The sequence below is a fragment of the Kryptolebias marmoratus genome, linkage group LG4 (genome assembly GCF_001649575.2).
Source record: "Kryptolebias marmoratus isolate JLee-2015 linkage group LG4, ASM164957v2, whole genome shotgun sequence".
Classification (NCBI taxonomy): domain Eukaryota; kingdom Metazoa; phylum Chordata; class Actinopteri; order Cyprinodontiformes; family Rivulidae; genus Kryptolebias; species Kryptolebias marmoratus.
The window spans coordinates 25531790-25556493 of NC_051433.1; positions in this window are offsets into that span (position 1 = coordinate 25531790).

The following is a 24704-nucleotide window of genomic DNA, read 5'->3' on the forward strand; positions in this document are numbered from 1 at the left end:
AAAATAGAAAGAGTATGCAAAAGTAGCTTGATTGCAATTTAAAAAAAAATGTATGGAAGACATACCAATACCATACTAATTTGAAGACATGAAGGCACATGTAACATTTTAAAGAGTCCTTTGACTCAAGAGGTGATAAGAACAAAATAACAGCAGGGTAAAGATACAGTATTAACAAACAGAACAGCACACAATACAAATTAGTCCAAGAGCCCCTGTGGTATCCAACCTCACTTCTGTTCAGTTTAGGTCTGGCACCTTCACATGGCTCCTGTTTTTCTTCTCCCAGGAAGTGAAACAGCAAATTAATAGGAGCTGCATGCCACTGGCCTCATTATGTCATTAAAATTCCCCAGTCTGCGTGTTCCTCTGACATTCACCGCGGCCTCTGTCTGATTTATTGGAGATTTCCTCTTTGCATTCACATAGAGGGAACCATCACTTTGCCTTGTGAGCAACACATCGTTGTCAGACTTACAAGCAAGGAGTCATCGTGCCCTCACAGCCTCGCTGCCTGCTGCATGAGAGGCAAATACTGCATGAGAAAGCAGGGGGTAATTTCACTGAGGTGGATCTCAGTAGAAACGTGCACTTCTTAAAACAACAGGATGTAGTGAAGCATTTTTATTCACCTCAACACCTCACAGAGGCTTGGAGCCCAGTGTTGCTGAGGCATGTGTTTCTTTGCCTAGTGATTGCATTAAGTGCTGTTGTGAGCCATGCTTACCCTTTACCTTTGAGGAAGCCCTGCAGGTGAGGTCTGCATCTCTCGAGGCAATAAATGAGAAGTGGGTGGAGGGTGTGGTGGAGCGCCGGTCTAAATGTAAGAACAGGCCGCAAAGGTTTATAAATAAAATTGACAGCAGGCACCATGGCAAACCATGACTTGAATGCTTAAAGGCTGGCACTGTTTTAGTGGGAAGCTGGGGAAATCTCTTGCTGCAAAACACAGAGAAGTACACCTTTCTCCTCACTAGGTATAAATATGAAATAGACTGATCCCCTTGGAGGGGTACTCTGTGGATTTGTGTGATGTTGTGGTTTGTGTCAAAATCGTTGCGAACGCTGAAGGGGAAAGGGGGCTTTGTGTATTCACATGCGCCATTGTTGAGAATATGCTGATTTTTGGGATTAATTTTGTTCTTAAACCACAACACGAATTCAGCAGAAATGCTCTGCAGAGGAAAAGTGACTGCCGAGACTGAAAATAAGAAATAACGTGAATCAAACCATAATCAGCACTTATTTTTTTGTTTGTTTTGTTTTTTTTTTGTTTGTTTGTTTTGTCCTTTGTTCATCTTTCAGTTCTCTTGAGCTATGACAGATAGCCTTAACTCAAACAAATAACCACAATGTCAAAAACCTTTGATGCCCGGTATGCAGGATGGTCTTAAATAACTTGTGTAAATCAATTCTTATCAAATCCTGTTATTACCCTGAGACGCCAGATAAAGTGTTTGGGTGTGCTTGTTTCATTTAATGCAAAGTGATTCTGCGGCTACTGTGCATTTCAACACAGGGATATAATTTAGATGACAGACTGGGCTGATTTTCTCATGAGCAACAATGCCTGGGGTCATAATGCAAGGATGTTCTTGGTAGGGACAGGGTTACAATTTTACTTTGATCTTAAGTTATTTATTTTTTTAAACTCAGTTACTTTTACACTGACCTAAAATTTGGTGTGGTAGTAGCTGAGACAGATATGTGAAAGTTCAGTTCAACACATTTTGAGTGCTAACAGACTGTGCAAAATCTTTGTTTAAATTTTTGCCATTAACTATTTGGAGTCAGCTTTGTCTGTTGGTTAGTAAGATATGTCAAGAACCACTGGACAGATTGTCATGAAACTTTCAGGAAATAATCATTGGATGTTCATTTACAACTGATTAAATTTCTAGAGCCATCCTAATTCAAGTAGGCTGCCACAGCCAACTGAATTTAAAAGCACAAACATACCTATTATTCAGTCAATTTTACAGATATTGAGCTCAAATTTAGGGTGACTATAGCTGAGAATCATCCCCAACCAATACACTAAATGCTACTCATTGTGCAAGATCTTTGCTTAAAACTTCAGCATTAACTGTTGGTCAACCCTGTTTGTCTGTTAACAAAATAACTCATAAACCACCAAACAAATTGAAACAAAATTCTAAGAAAGTAATGATTGGATGAACATCTACAACTGATTAACTTTTGGAGTTAATCCAAGTTAAGATGGCTGCCACAGCTAATCAAAAATAAAGAACAAAAAATGGCTATAACTCAGTCATTTTCCTTTTGATGTGGTAGCTGAAAGTCATTCACAACACATACCTTGAGTGTAACATCTTGCAGTATTGCATGACCATGCACTTAATGTTTTTTTTCAAGGTTTGATCTAAATGGCCACAACTCCTTCATTCAACAACACAAAATAATCTTAGTCTAAAACTATGCTCAATCATAAAGCCTCATCAGTTTGTTGCTCTTTAACAGTTCTTGAATTGTTAAAGGATTTTTTTTTGTTAAATATATTTCGGTGACTGTTATTTAAAAATAAAATCTATTTAGGTTATCATGGTGTGCATGTAAACAGTGAGTGGATCTGTCACACTGGGGGCTTATATTTTTTTTATTTTCTGTGCTCCAAGTTCAGATTTTAGCTGGTATTATTATTCAAATAGTTTGTCTTCAGTTTTGGAATAATCCTTTACATTGCAGATTTTAATAATCACCTATAATATTCATGTAATATTCTGTCCTGTTTGAATAAAAACCTCAATTTACCAATTAATCTGATATGACTTTGTTTCCTTCAGGATCCAGACCAATATTTGGGGACCCCTCACATAGAGGGTAATAATGTTGTACTTTGCTCTTGTTCTGAAGAAACAGCAGTGCTACTCATGAGCATCTGCATACCACTTTTTTTTCCTAAAACACCAGAGGTCAGAACAGTCTTATGTTCAAAATGATCTGTCCTTCATTTTCCCTTGTTACTATCAAATGCTTAGTACATCATGTCTCAGCCCACTTTTTACACTGCTAGCTCAAAGGATACGCTCCAATAATTTCTCAGCAGGAAATGGGTAAATCTTGGTTTCTAAAAACCTCTGCTGTTTTCCTTTTTTTCAGTATTCAAAAGAGGACAGGCTAATTTAGAAAATATGAGCCGAGTTCATTCATTTTGGGGTTTTGCTTCAAGGCAACTGAAAGCCTAAAAATGGACGCAACAACCCTGGGTCATTTATTTGATTGACACGATACAGCAACAAATAAGGGATGCTGTTTCAAGAAAAAATGAAATTTCATCTGTAATGGCAAGTTTGAGAATATGGTTTTAGGGGACATAAGTGGCGGAAGAAAGCACTTCTCTTAAACAGAGTCAATAACTTGCACAAGTACAATAGCACCTTGGGGTAATATCACACCACCTGAAAAAAACCATAAGTGGGTATTTATTGAGTAACTGTCACAAGCTCCTATTTCCATAGCGAGCATAATGGAAAGGCCGTTAAAAAAAAACTTCCCATTCTAGTGCCTGAAGACACTGTCCAAAACAGACCGCTTATTATAAATCTGTGACATACATACAAAAGATTAAAGCCACTGTTTTAATAGAGTTGACCTTACTGACTGAAAAATAAGAAAAATCTGAATGTCATCTACAAAACAGCATAATTCTGACAGATACCCAGTCTCTCTGGGGACCTGATTAGGTGAGAGTTGAGACACGAGTTTCTCACCTGGTTGTCTGTCAAAGGATCTCTTACAGTAGCTATAATGAACAGGGCTGGATGGAGCATTTGAATGTCATCCCACCCCCATGAGAAACATTGTCTAATTTGGCACTGAGTAATAATAATGTCAGGGAGAGCCATAAACTCTGGGTGAGCTATCAAATGGGAAGCACTGTAGACTCACTGCAAATATGTGGGGGAAATAATTGAACGTATAGGATTCTATGAAGAAAAGCATATCACCCACAGCCTTTCATGCCAGGGTGTTAGACTATGTTCATCTAGTGTTAAAAAATAACAGAGTTCTGACTATTTTGGGTAAACCTTAAAAATAACATTATGCTCAGTCTCAAGCAATATTGCGATATTTCACATGTTAGCAGTTGGAATAAGTGTTGTAAACAGGGCCAACCCAAGGATGCATGTGGCCCTGAGCAGAATTAGGTTTCACTTAAGACCTTCGCCCACTCACCACCACAACACTTCTGACAAAAAAAATGTTTTATATTGTTCATGCTTTATTATAACTTGCATCAATATACACAAGAGTCAATTGTGTTTGCTTGTATTTGTGTGTGTTTATCTGTCATGTTAGCAAAATGGACAGACATCAATGGCGGAGCAAAGGAGATTGCTGGGGAGAGGGATGTCTGGGTTACTCCTTATTAATTTTCTATGTCTGTAAAATGAAGGCCGGCAAAGCATACATGAAATGCCATTACCAAGTGGCTGGAATAGTGTACAGAAACATCTGTAGTGAGTATGGACTGGAAGTATCACAATCAAAGTGGGAGATTCCACTGCAGGGTAGTGGAGAATTGCAGGGCTAAGATACTGTGGGACTTCCAGATACAGACTAACAAACAAGTGATGGTTAACCAACCGGACATTGTGGTGGTCGACAAAATATAGAAAAAAAGAGTGGTGATAGGTATAGCAGTCCCAAGTGACTGTAATGTCAGGAAGAAGGAGCATGAGAAGCTTGAAAAATACCAAGGGCTGAAAGAGGAAATCGAGAAGTTGTGGAAAGTCTAGGCCTCAGTGGTAACAGTGGTCATCGAAGCACTAGGTGCTGTGACCCTGAAACTGGAAGACTGGCTCCAACAGATCCCAGGAACAGCCTCAGAAATTTCTGCGTAGAACCCTCAAGCTTTTGGGCCTCTGGTAGAGGACCTGAACTTGAAGTGAACAGTGGAACCATCCATGTGGAAAAATATTGTGAGGTGGGTCTTTTATAGTATAAAGCATGTATGGATGAAGTTGCTTAATCTTTTCACAAAACAAAACATAAAAGAATCTGTTGCCCAGCTGGCTCACATAGAAATCAACTAATACTTTACGAGTGTTATTGGACGAGTATCAAAACATGTAAACAGCAAAAACGTGGTGGGTGGGTGAGTGTGGGGATCTTTGGTTTGAATTCTGTTTACCTAGAAATAGTAAACAGCAATTTTTATTTTGTTGTGAAGACAATGTTTTATTTCATCACGTTACAGTGTCTTACTTTATCACCTCTCATGGCCTGCAACTGAAGGGGAAAAGGCAATAATCATAATAAAATCTTCAGAAAGTAATTATTAGAGCAGCTTATTGACCTTCAGAAACACAAAAATGTCTGTAGCTCAATGAATTTTACAGATAATACTCTAATTTGGGTGTGGCAGTAGCTGTGAATCATCCTCAACACGTCCTAAATGCTAACAGTTCTTGTAAGACACCACAATATGACATGATCACACAAAACCTCATTTACAACATTTGACCAAAACCACTATGACTCCCTTCCTTCTCAGCATAAGATTACCTTAGTCTAAAAATGTGACATAAAAGGCAGCAGCACTATGCCTTCCTTCAAGGAATGGTAGACCTCTAATTTGTTTATTTTTATATTTATGTTTCCCTTTTTCCTTAAATTCTTAGATGTGCTCATGATCAAACTGACAGCCTCACAAAGTGTCATCCGTCTGTCGCTTCGAACTTTCACAGCCAACCCACATTTAGGCTGATTTGCTCAATCTCACACTTACTGTATGAGCCAACTGGAAAAAAAAACATAGTTAAAAAAGAACATTATATAACCACGTTAGAGCTAGTCATTAGCAAAAAAAAAAAAAAAGTTGAGTGTGTCTTCAAAACAACTTTCAGAAATCTGTTACATCACACAATACTGTAAGATACACAAGCTGAGGTATTATGTTCATTACTTCACTCCTTTGTTAGAAGATCTAGCTGCCTGACTCAGTTTCAGCATTATTTCAGACAGGTGGTTTGAAAGAGGGAAAGAAGCCATTAAGAAAAAACAACTTTAAACAGAGGAGGTGGCCTCTTGTTCCATTATTTAAACACAAATAGTTCAGCCTTAACTTGTGCCCCCCAAGCAGTTTCACAACCATTGTCATTTTGAAACGTGACCAAAACAGCTCACATGTTGGCCTTGTTAAGAAACTTTCAACAAGTGGCAAAGACTCACAGGATGGAGGGGTGAGTCAATGACTCATGTGACCTTAATGCCCCTAGTAGTGTGACCATTATAGCAACAACTTAAGCCTGAAAATCCCAACCACAGTTACCAAGTCTGCTTATTATAAGTGACTATGGGCTTATTTTTCTCTAAATTAGCTTAAAAACATTGATACTCATGGCCTGTGGATTTTGGGACTTGTTTAGAAATTGTAATTGTTTACTCCTGTCTGCCATGTCTCAGACCACTAAGTAAAAATACCTAGTTTGTCTGGCAGTTGCAGCATTCGTCAACAGTTACAGAATGCAAAATCTGCCTCACTTTGGCTTTGATTGGCTAGTACTCATTGCCTTTGTTGATTTGGTTAGTTAGTTTTCTTGGCCATCCTGGGAAAAAGTATATTTTGCTTCCTCCTCTCCCTCTCTCCCTGTAAACAGATCTAACACTGCCAAACAAATTGGATTATAGGGACCGATGGGTGAATAAACCGTGTTGCCAGATCTAAAACAGAAAAAGTGAAATAACAGAGCTCTGTAAAATGATTTGGCATGAAACTGCTAAATAAATTATTTGATATGTATAAACTAAGTAGCCTCTCTATCCATCATTGTGAGGCTGCAGGGGTTGTGATTTTTAATGCTTCTTTGAGACATAACATTTACAAAATAGGTACTGAACATACATATACTCAGACAATATAAACAAATAATACAATAGTTACAATACATTCCTGAATGAGGGCTGATGTTCTTATGATCATTGGTGAAGGTTGGAACACAGATGAATCAATAGGGGCTCTGACTTTAAGCTCAGCTTCTTTGTCACCACAACAAACTGGAGCAATACCCTCATTATTGTGGATGTGGTCCCAATCTATCCATCAATCCATCTTAAATTCCATCCTGCAAACAGTCTTGAACAAGACTTTGAACTTGCTTAAGACAGAATCGCCTACGATCTAGAGGGAGCATTCCACCATTTAGCAGTTTTCTTTACCAATAAATATGAAATAAATATTAGTTTTTCACCTATCATTCTAGTTTCTAACATTTACTAATCTTATTTGCTTGCCTACAGTCATTTTATTTCCCATTTTCACTGGTGTAATGTCCCATTTCTTGATTCATTACCACCACTTCAGAATCAATAAAATAATGCCTTTGGTATTGTAATACAAATAAAGACCCATGTAGAGCAACTATTGCTTCATGGCTCCATGTGGAGTCTTTTTGTTGCAATGGCTCTTCATGGTAACAAATATAGATTCTTGAAAAAAAATAAGCTTTGTTTTTACTGAACCGTACAGTGTTTGTGTATGAATATGGCCCTGCATGTTGGTATCTTTGGTGTATGTCCTGATAGAATGGCTGTCAGTGGGCTGCTGGATTCTCTTTAGTATCAGACTATGGAGATCATTCAGAAGTGATGGACTACTATTAAGAGAGATTAAAAAGAATGTTGAAGTTTAATGTGCTGCTGTTTTGCTTTTACTTAGAAAGTATGATTGATAGCTGGAAGCTGCATGGAAGTAGAAATTAAACATTGTTCAGACATCACAGACTGACACCTGTGCCGATTAACATAAAAGCCTTTCGTCAGTGCCAGATGTAAGACTCACAGTCAAAACGCTGGATGAAAATGTGTTCTGCTGCAGCATTTGTTTGGAGCCCTGAATGTGGGTTTTTAAAGATTTAGGTCCAATTAAAATGCTGTCATTAGCTTCTTAAAAGCTAGCATCTGTTATGTGTTTACAACACAGAGGGGAACTGTGTGAATTCTTATAATAACAACATGGATGCCTCAATCATATCAACATTTTCTTTGCTGCTTGTACCAGCTTATGTGCCAAAATAAAACAGTGGCACTTTATCATTTTCAAGTTATATTTGTCTAATCTTCATCTTACTTCACAAATGCTTTATGAACATGCATGTGTTTCATCTTAGCTTTAAATTGTCACATTAGTGTTATCGCATAAGGCGAAGCAAAGCCATTCTTATCTTCTAGATGAAAGAAATAGTGGTTCATACTTTTCATTTCCTGTGTTTCTACTTGTTCACAAAAGGGAGAAGTCTGGAAAATGAAGTTATAATTTATCCGGTTCCACCGCAGGGACTTGCAAAACAAAACAATCATGACATTGCCCTAAGTTAAGCAGTGATGGCCTTTTGTCCATTCCTTAAAACTCAGAGATGGGGTGGCTCAAGGAGGACTACAAGATGAAATCTGTCTACAGAATGCCACAGCTGACTGAACAGAAAAGAAACTGAGCCACAAGCAATAATTCAGCTTGAATCTGGTCTAAAACAAGAAGAATATGGCATAATCTGTCATTTTAGTCTGACTAGGCGGGATCTGTAAACATTGCTTTTAGAAACGAGCAAATTTAGCCTTGCTGGCCTATAAAACAGAGGTCAGTGTCTGTAAGACGGAAAACAGACAGAATAGTCATCAACTAATGTTAAACTTAATCTTATCTGCTTTAACTTGTTTGAAAAATATATAAAAAAAACAAATTTGTTTCATTGAATTTTTGCACAGCAAAGGATATTAAGAACAATTTTAAAACTGACACCTCATTTGTATTCATATTTATCACAGAAAATACCACTTTTGCAATTAAATTCAACTATGTTTTAAATGTAGTTAGTAAAAAGAAAAGTCCACCAATAAAGAGACAACGACAACTTGGATATATTTTAAATAGTTTTTATTAACAATTTTAAATAAAAACATGGAAAACAAACAATTTAAGGGTAGTTTAGTTACAAACCTAAATCGAAAGGAAATCAAGATTCAAACATTACCCAAAAATCTCTCAACTTCTGAAAAGGAGCAACCAGCAACAAGCTAACATCAGCTTAAATACTTTCTACAAACACCACACAAATGAGACTATCACAAAAACATAGCAGTAAGGGAAACACTAAACTAAACCACTACAGTCCAGAGATTGCCAGGTGGCCCACTGGCAACATGAGCTGCTTTTCTCCAAGCTGTATGAATATATAAATATTGTAAAACTTGTTGAATTGTATCACAGTTTTTTTGTTGCTCATGTATTTTTTATGTATTGAATTGTTGCCAGTGTATTAAGATATGTATTGTACCAAACGTCAGAGATACACAACCCTATTGGGAGTAAATCTAACTAGAAAAAACAGAGGGGCAAAGACCGGATGAAATGAGGTTGAGAGACCAGTTATAAACTGTAACTATCAGCCAATACTTAGCATTGCCAATACTGGTGTTTGTAATATCACCAAAATTACTTCAGAAATCATCACTAACCACCGACTGTCCCACCATGCCTATGTGTCCAATTATAATTTCTAATACCCAAAACTAACCAGTTTAATTAGTAGTGAAGGTCACATCAACAAAAATGCTGCTTTAAATGAGGCTTGAGCTCTTTTGTGTAATAGTCTACAGATTAATGCAACCATCCCTGTTTACAACTATTTCCAGGTCATACAGTTAGAATATGTTTTCTGATTGCTATACAAATGCAACTTATATCACAACAAAGGTTTTAGGCCTTGTGGTTGTAATCATTAAGAACTTTTGCTAAACATTTTAGTTTGTAAACCTGATATGCTATTGACAAGACCAAGGCCTATTAACGTCTTATTAGTAATCATAATTGACTACATCTGATAGCTCCCCTTTAACAGCAAAAAAAAAAAAAAAGTAATTTCCAGTTCCAGTGTACATAGTGAAGTAAAATTTACATCATAGTCTGAGAGGGTGCATACCAAGAAAGAAGTATATATAATATCCCTTCAGGCTTGACTGAAATTTGCAGCTGCCTACATGGAAAAGTTATTTTGCCACCATAACAAGAAGTACATTTGGAAGTTAAAGTGAGGCTTTCAAAACCAAAAACACTGTACTGTTTGTCAAGCACGGTATAACAAATAAGGAAGATTTCCACTTATCCCCAAATTAATAGCTAGACAAATAAAACTTGGATAAATTTGGGTGTTTCAACAGGATAATGATCTCAAACACATCAAAACTAGTTTTGGGCTGGATAAATGAGGCAAGCATTACGTTTCTGGAATGGCCTTTCCAAAGCCCCCACTTCAACTGTATTGGAAGCTTGTGGACTATGTTTAATAGCCAGGCCAATGCAAAAACAATCAGTTCAAATGAACTCTACTAAATCAGCTAAAAATAATGGTCAGATATCCAGCCAGACTTATGCCAGGAGCTTCTTGTTGGATACAAAAATTGTGTGCTCCAGGTGCAGCTTGCTAAGAGACATTTAAGCAAATAAAAATGAGCAGCTTGGCCCTCCAAAGTCATCTTTGAAATGGAGGGTTGATACCCAACCCCTATCAATGTCCCGAAGTGTCCATATGCAGGACACTAAACCCAACAGAACTCCTGATGTGCTTTTAGGTGTATGAGTGAAAGTATACAAGCGTTGTACAATATATAATATAGCACTGAGAGTGTAAATGGGTGAATGAGAAACAATGCAAACATTGTTCGCAGAACCTGGAAAGGTTAAAACGGAATCCAAAAAGGGGTTAAAAACAAAAACAACTGGACTTCTATTCTGTAGTTGAAGATGTTTCGCTTCTTATACAAGGAGCTTTCCCAGAGAAAGCTCTTTCTCTTGAGAAAGCTCCTCATTTCTCAAGAAAGGAGCCTTGTATTGACTACCTAGGGTTAAATCAAATAACGATTAAGAACAAGTATCCCCTCCCTTTAATTGATTCTGTCCATCATCAGTTGCATTCGGCGACAATTTTCACAAAACTAGACCAAAACTAAACGCTTATCATCTGGTCAGAATTAGGGAAGGGGATGAATGGAAGACTGCCTTTAAGACACCTTTAGGCCACTTCGAGTACCTTGTCGTGCCCTTCGGACTGCCCAATGCCCCAGCAGTTTTCCAGTCATTAATAAACGACGTGCAACGTGACTTTTTCAATAGCTGTGTTTTTGTCTATCTCGATGACATCATCATCTATTCTTAGGATCCTGTTCAGCATCGGCAGCAGGTTCGGGTGGTTCTTCAGAGACTTCACGAGAACCAGCTTTTCGTAAAGGCTGAAAAATGTGCATTTAATGTGACCTCCGTAACCTTTCTGGGATTCATTTTTGGACAGGGGTGCTACAAGACATATCCTGAAAATGTCAAAGCAGTAACCGAATGGCCTACTCCCGTCGACCGACGTCAGCTTCAAAGGTTCTCAGGATTCGCAAACTTTTAGAGCCGCTTCATTAAGGACTATAGCCGAGTGGCGGCTCCCCTCACACAACTCACCTCTACCAAACAGCCTTTCAAATGGACCCCCAAGGCCAAGGACGCTTTTGGTGAGTTAAAATCACGTTTTGTTTCGGCACCCATCCTATGTCATCCAGACCCCAAGCTACAGTTCATTGTGGAGGTGGACGCCTCAGATTCAGGAGTAGGAGCCATTCGCAAAGATCACCTCAAGATAACAAGGTTCACCCTTGTTTTTTTTTTTTTCTCTCGTCGTCTGTCACCATCTGAGCAGACTTATGATGTGGGTAATCGGGAACTACTGGCTATAAATCTTGCCTACCTTCAGACTGCTAAAAGACTGAATCCCCGTCAGGCCAGGTGGTCTTTGTCTTTCGGACGATTTATTTTTTCCATTACTTGCAGACCCGGCTCCAAGAACGTTAAACCCGATGCCTTATCCAGAATGTGGTCCAACTCTGATCCCTCCAGCAAAGAAGAGCCCATCAACCCAACCTCAGTGTTCATCGGCTCTCTCACCTGGGTGATTGAAGAAGATATCTCCAAGGCTCAGCAGATGGATCCAGATCCTGGCGGAGGTCCTACTGGAAATAAGTATGTACCTAAGGCAGTCTAGCCTCGAGTCCTAGATTGGCTCCATTCTAGTCAGTTCTCGTGTCATCCAGGTATAAATCGTATGCTAAACTTAACCACCAGATACTTTTGGTGGCCCACTCTGTCTGCAGATGTTTAAGAGTTTGTTGCAGCTTGTCCTACATGTGCCCGGTTCAAGGACAGTCACCGCTCTCCAGCAGGACTATTACAACCTTTACCCGTTTTCACTCGGCCGTGGTCCCATATTGCCTTGGATTTTGTTATGGCCTGCCACCATCTCAAGGGAACACGGTAATACTTACCATTGTTGACAGTTTTTCTAAAGCTGCTCACTTCATTCCTCTCCCCAAGCTCCCATCAGCCCTGAAAACGGCACAGTTAATGTGCCAGAATGTCTTCCGCATTCCCGGCATCCCAGTGGACATCGTCTCTGATCGTGGACCTCAATTTGCATCTCAAGTATGGAAATTCTTCTGTAAGGGCATAGGAGCCAAGGTGAGTCTCACGTCCATGTACCATCCACAGTCCAATTGGCAGACTGAGCACTGTAACCAGGATTTGGAAATGGCCCTCCACTGTTTAGCGAGCGATAATTCTGCCACTTGGAGTAAACAACTAATTTGGATCGAATATGCCCATAACACTCACTTCTCATCTGCTACCAGGTTGTCACCGTTTAAAGCCTCCTTAGGTTACAATCCCCCGTTATTTCCTTGTTTTGAACCAGAGATTGCCGTTCCATCCGTCCAAATTCACCCGAGCAGATGCCATAAAATTTGGAGACAGGCCAAACAAGCCTTAAACAGGACCCTCGAACAGAACAAGAGGAACGCTGACCGTCACCGGTCAGCTGCTCCATCCTACCAAATAGGGGATGGGTATGGCTGTCCACAAGGGACATACAATTAAAAGACATGTCCAGAAAATTGGCCCCTCGATTCATTGGCCCTTTCTCCATTGAACGTATCATTAATCCTATGTCTGTCCGCCTCACTCTCCCGCGTAGTATGCGCATTCACCCTACCTTTCACGTGTCCTAGATCAAACCACTAGTTCAGAGCTCCTTGAGCCCACCTAACGTCCTCCCCCCTCCCGCCCGGCTAATTGACAACCACCCGGCTTTCACCGTCAGCTGTATTCTAGACATCAGGCGTAGAGGCAGGGGTTTTTGGTTGACTGGGAGGGTTATGGCCCGGAGGAGAGATCTTGGGTTCCGAGATCCTTCATACTGGACACTTCTCTAATCACTGATTTTTACAGACGTCATCCTGAGAGACGTCCAAGATAACCAAGGGGCAATCGTTGAGGGGAGGGTACTTTGAGGATCTGGAGTTGCTCTGTCTCCGCCTGCTGGTGAGACAGAGCACTCTCTTCCCACAGCTGTGCCTCCTAATGAGCGGTTCCTGCATTTAAGCCTGCAGCTGGATTCAGTTTGACACTGGAGCATCACGCCTTATGGGTCAGATTCCCAGCTCTAGTTCTGTCCTGTGAAAGATTTCTGTTTGTTAACGTTTGCCTTGTTCTCGCCCTCTTTGTGCCTCGGAATCAGCAGTGCTGAACCTTGTAGATACTGTATTGCCTGAAACTACTGGATTACTTACCTGTGAAACCTACCTGCCGCTGGAAATGGAATGTCCTCCTCGGAAATCACCTTTGGGACGTCCTCTCAAGCTTCCTCCATCCGTCAAAACCTGTAAGCAAACAAGAACAATTACTGAACCGAAGCAATATCCACTACCAACTTGTACCCGAGACTCACCTGGCTCTTCTTCCTGCCGTTTCAGATTCTCCTGGTCCTCAGTGCTGATGTCACTTGTATATATTGTAAATAAAATCACTTACCTTTACATTTGGCTCATGTCTGGTTTCCTGTCGCTGCTCTTCATGACAACCCTGGTTTATGACACTCATGGGTCAAAGATGATGCCTGTTGATGTGAAAGTCCCGGGGTCAAAGGTTAAGGTCATAGGTAACTCCTTTGTTAAAACCTTCTCTGTCCTCCAGAAGGTAACCCCATTGTTGCCTCCGCCAAAGAAGTAAGGTTTTTGGTCGTCTTTGTTTATCTGTCTGTAAACAAGATTAAATAAAAACTTAATAAAATAAAATTAAAAAAATAATAATAATGAGCAGATTTGGATAAAAAAATCAGGAAATGTTGGTGTTGTCACAGAAACAAGAATTGATTAAATTTTTATGGTGATCCAGATTGCACTATTTTTTTTCTTTAGATGCTATGGCCTTGGTGGACATTTGCACTCTCTGAGTGCTTTAAGTTTTTCTTTTTTCTGGTCTTGAGTAACTGAATAAACTGCAGTGTTATCAGGGAGTTATAACTGGGTCTGTACTGAATCCAGATGCAACAGACTTGCACTAATTGGACTAGAGCAATTATCACAAGATGATGCAAACAAAATATTTAAATGTTTGTGGGTAAAATACGCAGTAATAGTATTTTGTAATAGGTGTGCATATATATATATATATATATATATATATATATATATATATATATATATAAAACTGAATCACATTGTGTGGTTTTACAAAAAAAACAAGTTTCTCCTGAAATAAAATTGCCATAAATTTTACATTGCAGACAATGAGAATCAACAGAGCCTAAAACCTAAAACCTCTGCTGGGATTAAATAGCCTAAATATTTAGGAAATGTGGAGTTATAAATGCCCATCAGACTGTTTATAAACCTGCATTTCTCCAGAGATTATTGCTGTTTGCATAAAAATAAAGTTTCACCGTTCAAAGGTTAACTGGAACATGAAGGGCAAAGCCGCACACGCAGCAAAATATGTATATAAAAATACAAGTTTTAGCTTGTGCTAGACAGTCACACAACATTCTTTTCTAAAGAAAGGCAGTCACTGTAGAAGAGTAGCTTCCTTTGGTATAGCTCTTGGCCAGTAAAGCATACATTTTTTATAAAGTTATTGAGTTGAAGTTTCTTTTTTATTGAGTCATTTAGGGCAGACAGTCTTTTTTTTTCCTCAAAAAAAAAAGTTTTCCTTTTGTGATCAAAAACAGTAAATCTATTTTTGCAATGTTTTTGAAGTCTGATTGAGCAATTTAATACAAAGTGAGACATGATGGAACAGAAGGATTACTCTTTAGCAGGGATGTAACAGTACACCTAAGTCACAGATCAGTAGGCAAGGTTTGGCACTACAGAAAAAAAAAAGCAAGTTAGTTAATTTGTCTGTTTTTTTTGTTCTAACAGACAATAACTAAGCACAGCAAGATAACAAACCACCCTTTCTATGGTGGAGTGCCTAAGGTAGGTAAGGTAAGGTAATGTACAAAAAGGTTGGATTTGTCAGCCGCTATCTTTACTATAACAACAAATATGAACAGTATCCTACAGGCTCAGTGTCAAACAGAAAGTTTGATGAACTTCAGAAATGAGAAAAAATACATTTCTTTAGTACATATATGTATATATAATAACTAATAGAAAAAACAAACACTAGTGTTTGTTTCAAATAAATTAACCTAGACTTTGTTAGTTTCTCAGCAATTGAGTGCTAGTGTGGGAAACTGACTATTGAAAATTCCATTATATGACATACCAGCTTGCCATACTTTTCACTCTCTGTTGTTGTCATGGGTCACAACCAGAAAGCTTTTAAACACAGCTGATTTGACACAAACAGGCAGGACTTTTAGCTTCTGTGCATTATTCCAATCTGACAATTCATGATTTTTTTAATGTAAAATTTAGAATAGAATTAAAAATCGTTCTTCTAAAATACAAAGCTCTCAACAGCCAAGCTCCAGTTTATATTAAAGCCCATCTTTTCGATATTTTCCTAACAGAACACTTTGCTCTCATACTGCAGGTTTACTTGTGGTTCCTAGAGTTTCTAAAAGTAGACCAGGAGGCAGAGCTTTCAGTTCTCACGCTCCTCTCTTGTAGTTCTAGCTTCCAGTTTCTGTCCTTGAGGCTGACACCCTGTCTACCTTTAAGACTAGACTTTAGACTTACCTTTTTGATAAATTTTAAAGTTAGGGTTGGCTTGGGTTTCCTGAGCTATCCCTTAATAATGCTGCTATAGGCTTAGACTACTGGAGGACAAATTGACCACATTTCCTCACTCTGCTGCTGGGTTTACTTCTTCTACTCTTCATGTTTGTATTTATAATTATTTCTATCATTACCTCCACTAAGGAGGTTATGTTTTCATCAATGTCTGTTTGTCTTTGTGTGCACACGATTCTTCAAAAAGTTATGAACAGGTTTCCATGAAGTTTTCAGGAAACGTCAAACATGATACAAGGAACAAGTGATTACATTTTGGTGCTGATTCGGTCAAACTTTAAGGTCAAAGGTCAAGGTCACAGATTTCCCTATGCAACTGCATAACAGGAATGTTAAATTCCACAACTGAACACCTCATGGGACAAGGGTGAGCACTGTTGATTTAAAGGTTCATGGGGTCAAAGATCAAAGTCACAGGTAACAGGTAAACTTATTTCTGCTCCTACATGTGAACCTTTTGTTACCTCCACCAAGGAAGTTCTGTATTCAGTTGTGTCCGTTGGTTTGTCTGTCTGTCTGTTAGCAAAGAAAAGGTAAAAACTAGTGAACAGATTTGGATGAAATTTTCAAAAACTGTTGAGGTTGTCACAAAAACCAATGGATTCAATTTTGGTGGTGATCCAGAATATATTCCCGATTGTACTATTTTTTTTATCATGCTGTGGCCTTGGCGGAGGTTTTCACTCGTTGGATGCTTCTTGTAAACCTGTGCTTTTCTTTGTTTTTCTTCCAATAGAAACTCCACCTGAACCAGTCATTCTGTGTTTGTCTGTATCTCTTTCCTGTCCTCTCTGACCCCAGCTGTTGAGGCAGATTGCATCATCCTAAACCTGGTTCTGATAGAGGTTTCTTCCTGTTAAAAGGGACTTGTTCCCTTCTACTGTCACAAATGTGCCGCTCAGGATGGGAGATTGTACCAAAGTGAAGATTCAGCGCAGTCTTCTGGATTCCTTAGATAATTTTTACTAATTGGCTTTTATAATGTATGTGAATGTTTTCATACAGTGCCCTAAGATGACGTTTGTTGTGAATTGGCGCTATATAAATAAATTGAATTGAGCTGAAGCTGAATTTTGATATTTTTGTTCTTTTTCTTGTCTCTGTAGCTGTTAACAAATTGCAGTTTAATAAAATGTGCAGCTGCTTCTAAATGGGCGCAATGATCATTTGTGACTTAATGCATTCATTTTGTAGTTCAGCGCTCCTGTCCAAAACGTCTGTACAGTGATAGTTTGGAAGAAATTCATGCATTTTTACACCATTATTTTGAGCTAATTCAAAATTCTAACTCCTCTTCCATAATATTGCTGTCTTTTCCATTTGCTCTTCAAAAACAAGAGTCTATATCAGTCTTTGGGTTTTTCTCTAAGGACAGTTTGTTCTTTAAATTGTCTCTGTGGAACACATCCACTGACATGTGCTTAATGGAGCATGATTACAGTCACTTATCATCCTCAGCAGACTCTATTGATATGTTTTAAATGAGGAACTGGCATGAACAGACATTCCCTTCAATTCTACATCTTTTCAAGGAACGACAATACATTTTCCAAGAAAACTACGCGAAACCAGTAATGGTCACATTACAGACGCATGGCTAAGGAAGAAGAGAGTATAGGTGCTGAACTGACCATTCAATTCTGTATTTTTCTTATGTAAAGATTTTCTAAAGGGAATGTGTTTTCATCACGTTCACAAGATCATGGTGTAAAACAGAAAAACTAATGTAATTTGTCAATATGTTATCAAAGTTTGTTCTTTTTTTAATTGTAGTTTACATGCAACCAAAAGTGCACTTAATTACTTTTATTGTGCTGAGTTGCATGACTTTTAATGCCTGGGTCCAGAACACCTACTCTATGCAAAATGAGAGTGTAAATCAGTTTCAATGATAAAAAAAAAAAAAAGTTCATCATTATTCAGTTCTAAGCTTGTTTTCAGAACAATTAAAAAAAGATCATATTCTTATATGTTTTAAATAAGTCCAACAAAGAATAGAATATATATTTTAATGCCAGTGCTAAAAGTACTCCAAATATACTGCACCCCAGTATGACGAATATGTTTGGCTTTTGTATTTTTAGTAAATTCTTAATATCCTGTTCAAATTAGCTGAAAAATTGTAAATAAAGTTTTTTAAAAAAAGGTAAAAAAAAAGGGTCCTATTAGCGACAAGCGGCTGTGATCACCGATACGAATGGTTGATAACAACCTACTGAGCCTGCAAGCAGGCAGAGCAGGGACCAACTAAGGCCATTCAATGGGGCTGATAACCACTGATAATCTCCATTCTATGGGATGATAACATCCGAAGTGGGTGGTGCAGCAAGGTTGCTGATGAAAATTGGCAGGAGTGACCAGATTTCTCTTAATTTAGATAATCTCCACTGACTACCATAAAAATCCAGATTTTTTTCACAACTATTATCCCTAATTTCAAAGCTGTTAATGAACAACCTTTGACATATTTTAATCTTGCAATCCTTTAACCTTGTAGTTCCATAGGCCTGTAGTGCTGCAGTCACTACAGGTGGGCGGTGTAGCTTTCTTATGTAATGTTTTTCCTCTAACTTTAAAATTACATGACTAACTTCAAAGCATCAATGAACACCTGAGCAGCAAACTGGTCTCTGCAGCCTTTTTATTCAGTAATGTTTGGGCACTTTTTACATAGATGAGGTTTACACATTATAATGCACAATATGCTTCATTACAATATTCACTCATTGATCAGTCCTACCTGTCCACTTCGAAAGGAAGACTTTATGGCTGCGGCTCGGTTCTGGTTTTTTAGCAGCAAACTAGGCTATGGCTGCTAAGGGGCTACAAGAGCAGAAATTGTCTCAATTAGGTCAAGTGGAAACATGCTATCTGCAAAGCCCTTATTAATATCATACAGACTACATTACTTTATTGACTTGATTTAGCTTTAACAGTATTAAGTTCAGTGCACCTGCTGGCGTTTCACACTGCTCATACTTTGCTTATTTACTTTCGTCACCATCTACACCTTCACTCTTAAACTGAGGGCTTTAAAAAAACAAAAACAAAAAAGTCGCTCAGTTAGGCTCATTTGGCTGTGCCATTTTCCAATGCTTCCGGCTTTTTCATTTTCGCCTTTTCAGCACCACAGCTCAGTAAGTGGCAGTTGGTGGCTGAAAGAACAGCCCCTCACCTGTTTAATGGGCTGCACTGGGCCACACAGCGAACTTGAGGTCTGTTTGAAACTGCAACCTGCATGTGTAGACAGCCCAGACTTCCCAGTTTTAAGCATAGGCAAAAATTAAAATAAGTGGATGTTAATTTAACATCCACTCCCTCGCAACCCAAAAACCCAGCTGGCCCACAGGGCTATCTCTTGGCGCTCCAAAGTGGCTACTCCAGGTCTGCTCTAGAAGGTAACTAGCTGTCATATATTAGTCACACACACAGGTGCTATTGTTTTTCATGGCAACGGTCAATACCAGATCCAAATCAAGGATGAGTAAGCTGTCCCTTTAGTTATGCTGTTACTGGCTTAGGCTGCTTGAAGAAATCCTCTCCTCACTCTGCTCCTCTTACTCTGTTGGTTAACCTGAACGGAACTATTGTCTAAATTGTTGAATGCATACACATTTATTCTCCTCTACATTTGTCAACCTGTAAATTGAAATGCGTTTCTGTGACTTTTATTCTTTTCTTTTTCTCTCTACAAGTCATTTTTTTATTTCTCCTTAAAATTCTCCTTCTTAGTTATTATGCATCCCTTCTTATCTTCTCTTATTTCAGGCTTGCACAAAGTCTTTACGAAGTTAAAAGGCCAAAGTACTGAATGTGAAACTTTTTCCTCCAACCCAGTTCCCATTAGACCTATCGAGACGTAGCATGAAATTTCTCATTAACACTTTTTTTCCTGAAGGGATTTCTCGCACAGGCCTACAGGGGAGTGCTGGGAACATTTTGCCTGAAGAAGCCTGAGGGCCTATGATCTTCTGTAACACAAGCAATTTTTCTATCAAGCTTCAAAAAGCCAAGTTGCTTGAACAGGTGTATAGTGACCTCAGGGAGGGGGGGAGGGGGGGGTGTGTGTGTGTGAATGTCTCCTGAGGGGCCATCTATTTAATCCATGTTTCAGCAAGCTTGCCATTAGCCTGAGAGTGGAGCTTACAGGATGCAATTATTATATCTGTTAAAATGATGGCGCCACAGAAACAATTTAGAATGAGGTGTATCTCTTTACACTTATGTGTATCAGGTTTGTGCTTAGCCTGCTGAACAAGCTGGCATACGCCAGAGGAAACCTGCAATTCTCTCGATGTGAGTTTTTTGCCTTTCAAATTTGTTGATAATAGTTTAAGTTTTCTTTAATCAATGAATAGAAAAGCATCACTGCAAAGCCACTTAGCATGTCACTAACAAGTGCTGGTGTAAAAACAAAAAAATTAAAAAAAATTAGATGGTCATGACAGTCACAGTAATTCTTCAAATTTGCCATTTTTTAATTAGACTTTGAATATTAAAAAATCACTACCCACTCCTAGTTTGCAGATTGCTTATTATTTTTATTTTCTTATCTAAATCCTTACTGACTTGGAAGTTAACAATGTTTGCACAGATCATTGCTGGTAAAAAACATGGCTCATTGAAGGCTTTGTTGATATAAAAAAGTAGAAAAAAAGTAGAAAACAACCAGGGATTTAAAAGTCTTTCTGTGACTCACCAAGTGATGCTTTCAAAGGGTCACTAATATCACATATGAAAGGTCACAGTGATATGTTACGGGCATCAATTAGTGTGTTAAACATCCAGAGAAGTGATGTCAGGATGTGACAGCAACTGGTTATAGGCAATATCACACCATTCTCTCACCCTCCCATTTCCCTTCCTGACACTTCTCTCAAAGTACCTGTCCTCCCTATTCAAGATCCACATCTGCTCTGTTTCGTGTTAACGTGTTAATCTTTGTCATTTACACAGACCCGGATGCTTTGGATGCTTTTACACCCCAGTAAAACAATTAGTTGAAAGTCATGCTCTGTTTGGGCATCAGTCCTCAGATTGTTTTTAACTTATTTTATTCCATCTGATTAACATTAAAATTCTAGGAGAAAAAAAAAAAAGTCAAAGGTAAGCAAGGGGAAACGGAAGAAGGGACTTTTGAAAAAAAAAAGTCTGAAAGGACATGCAAGGGTGTACAGTAATCAGGTATATTATTATAACCTGCAACCAAAAGGCAGAGGCAAACCAAATTTTTTTGCCCCTGTCAGTGTGTGTGTGGTTTTGCATGTGTGCATGTCTGTTGTGAGGTCAAGTCATTACCAGAATATCTCATGAACAACTGGATGAATTGCAATAAACTTACAGAAAAGAATGTCTGCAAGTGATGACGTGTTGAAGTCAACTCAATTTATGATGGCCGTCATAAGCAAACCAACCTTAAAAAACAAAACAAACAAAAAAAAAATTCTATAACTGAGTCAGTTTTACAGATACTGACCTAAAAGTTGGTGTGGTAGTAGCTGAGACTGATCCGTATAGATATTTTGAGCTAATTGTCTGAACAGAGGGATATTTGTTGTTGCCATTAACTATTCAAAGTAATCTGTTATCAAAATATTCAGTGAATAACTAGCCAAATTTTATTGAAAAAAGGTGTTGTCTCAAGATTGCATAAAAATAATTAAAATATCGTGGCTGCTCCAATTTTAAGATGTACTTGCACATTAAAAGTACACCTTGTATTAGTTTTTATTGAATGTGAAGTTGTGTAATTCTGTGTTGCACCAGAGTACCACAGTGTTGCTTTTGTTAATTAATACCTTTGATTTTGTTTGGTTTAAAACAATAGGCACACTTTGGAATATGATTGGTAAGTAGCTAAAGTCTTTACATCACAGTGAACAAAATCCATCTGCACTGCAAGGAGATACTTATTAAGGAACTAAAATGAGTATTAGCGACTGTCAAACAAAGTCGCTGAGCAGCTGAATAGGGGGAATCCTCGATGACGCGCCAGCTGATCAAAACTCAAATCCACGCTGCAGTTGAAATGCTTATTTTTATGCAGAACATCAGTGAATAACAAAAATCCGTGTCCAAAGGCAGCATTAAAAACGGATCCGCCGGTTCAAACAGTGATCATAAGACAAAAAACGTACAAGCTTAAAGCGGTCAGCAAAAAGTAGACTTCCCCCATCACCCACTCACTAAGAAGAAAAAACACCAGGTGAGCAACAGGTGATCTATAATCACTATCAACACCACGTGATCTAAAGCTACGCCTATCCACAACAATGAGTCTAATTGTTCGTTCATGTAAATGCCTATTTTCAGGCCTAATACAAGTGTACAATGACACAACAACAACAAAATTCTATAAATATGCAGAACATAAAAACATACATATTTATAGAAGAGTCAGCTCTGATTGTTGCTTTTAAAGCTGGTTAACTTGTCTTCTAAACAAAACTTTCTGTCTGCTACAACGTCATGATAAAAAATTCCCAGCTTTTGTCAAACAATGGAGGATGGTGCAACAAGTTAGCGATTGATGTGGAAGCGTTTCATTGTCAAACCAAACAGCCGATGACAAAGAACAATTGTTAGTGTTCAGCACAAAGCTAAGAACAGGAAGCTGCTGTTCAGTCTCTGCTCTGATTTGCTTTGACTGGTTGAATGTTTGTCAGAGTATGGTAATGTTGGTGGTATGTCAAAGGACGATACATTTTTTCAGTTTTCAGTTTGAGTTACAAAGGAAGTAAAAATAATGCAACCAGACTTTGAACAAAATGATGCAGTCTGCCACTGGAAAAACTCCCTGAGGTACTTTGAGTTTACATCTTAGAAATCCAGACAAAGTGGTTCTTCGATGTGACTGAAGAATGAATAGAATGATAGAAAAATTTGAGCAAAGATCAGGATCTGCAATCCTGTCCAGTTTTTCTACTTCCTCCCTCCATTGGCAACAAGATTATTTCATATCATGCAGCATAGCTGCCCTCCAGAACCAGGATTGGACACCACTGAATTAAAACTTAAAGCATAGAAATAAGAGTATACTGGTAATATGATAAATAGAAAATTAGTAGCAAAATTGTTATTCATAGAATTGTGAAGCACATCTTTTTTGCTTCAGATTACCATTTGTAATTGCTATTTGTTCTTCCATTGTTATATTCATAAAACAAATACAATGAATTATCTGCTAGAGCAAGCATGCCCATCAAATTCAGCAGGTGTGAGCAGTGTGTACTCTTTTTGCATCAGATCACAGTTGTTCTTGCTGTCCAATCTAAATATGACCGTATGCCACAAACACAGCAGGTACAAAAGTGACAAAAAGAGGAAAATGTGTTTTCACAGTGAGCTCCAGGTCTTAACAGATGAAGAACTGAGAACACTCTTTAAAACAGCATGAACAACATCACTGTATCAAAGAGGAATCATGTTCAGGATGGCATTTCCAGCTGGGTCTTAAATTAGTTGCTGAAATATTTACTTTAAATTATATTTGTTAACCGCTGTTGAAATGTTTTGTCACTATAAGGTTTTGTATTCTAAATATCAAACAGCAACAAGATTTGAAACATTTTTTAAAGAAAATTATATGTGGATGCAGCATTGTTTGTCACTCATTAGTAGTGGAGGGGATAAATTATACTTTTCCTGACATGCCTGCCCTCTTTTTGCGAAGGCAACAAGCAGTAGATTGTACCTGGTTCTCAGTTTTTTCCCCCCCTGAGATACATTTCCATCACCTCTCGGGAAGCTGTAAACTTTTCACACAAACTGCAAGTGGAAACCCGAGCAGAGCTTTGATGATAAGATGCTTTTTGCCCTTGCAGTAATTAGCACAAACATAGGTAGATTTTCCTCTAAATTCAGGGATAATACCTCATTTAAATGTGGGCAAATGGCAACAGCAAAGAGAAACGCTGTTTGGTTAGCAGTTTATAGTGCAAATATCACTTTGCAAGTGCTTTGTTAATCCAATACATGTGCACAACCCTAGTTTCTGCCTGCAAATAACAGGGAATATGTTGATGAATTTGGGCTTTGATTTTTTCTTTTTTGTTTTTTTTTTGTAATGTTAAGAATAGTTTTACAGTACTTTACAAACTCTAAATATCTTAACAAAGCAAAAATCTAAAATAAAAAATACATGGCTATGAAGAAATTTTTAAAAATTGTGTTTAAAAAAATGATAAAAAAAGGCAATGTAATTGTTTTTTTATTTTACTTTTTATATTTGTTTTAATTCAGCCTGATATCTATATTTTCATTTTCCCTCCACAGACAGCGTCGCTCACATACCCGCTCTCTTTCACAGACACAAACACACCCACGCACAGGAACACACTTCACAGTTTTACAAAGAAGTCAAAAAGGTCAATAGTATCTTCAAGCTGTTGTACTGTGGTAAGCAAGGATTACAAGCTGAGCAAAGGGAAAGTGAAAGAGGAATATAGTCCATTTGATTGAATGATAACACCCCAAAAGTTGACTTTCCTCACACCTTTTGTGGTTTGCTGCTTCCCCAGTCTGCTCAGTAGGAGAGATAAGAGAGGAAAAGAAGCTGTTTTGAACCTCAGCACAAAATAGCCCTAATGGTCTTAGATCATGTTGCCCCTCTGACACACCATTAAGTGCTAAATGTT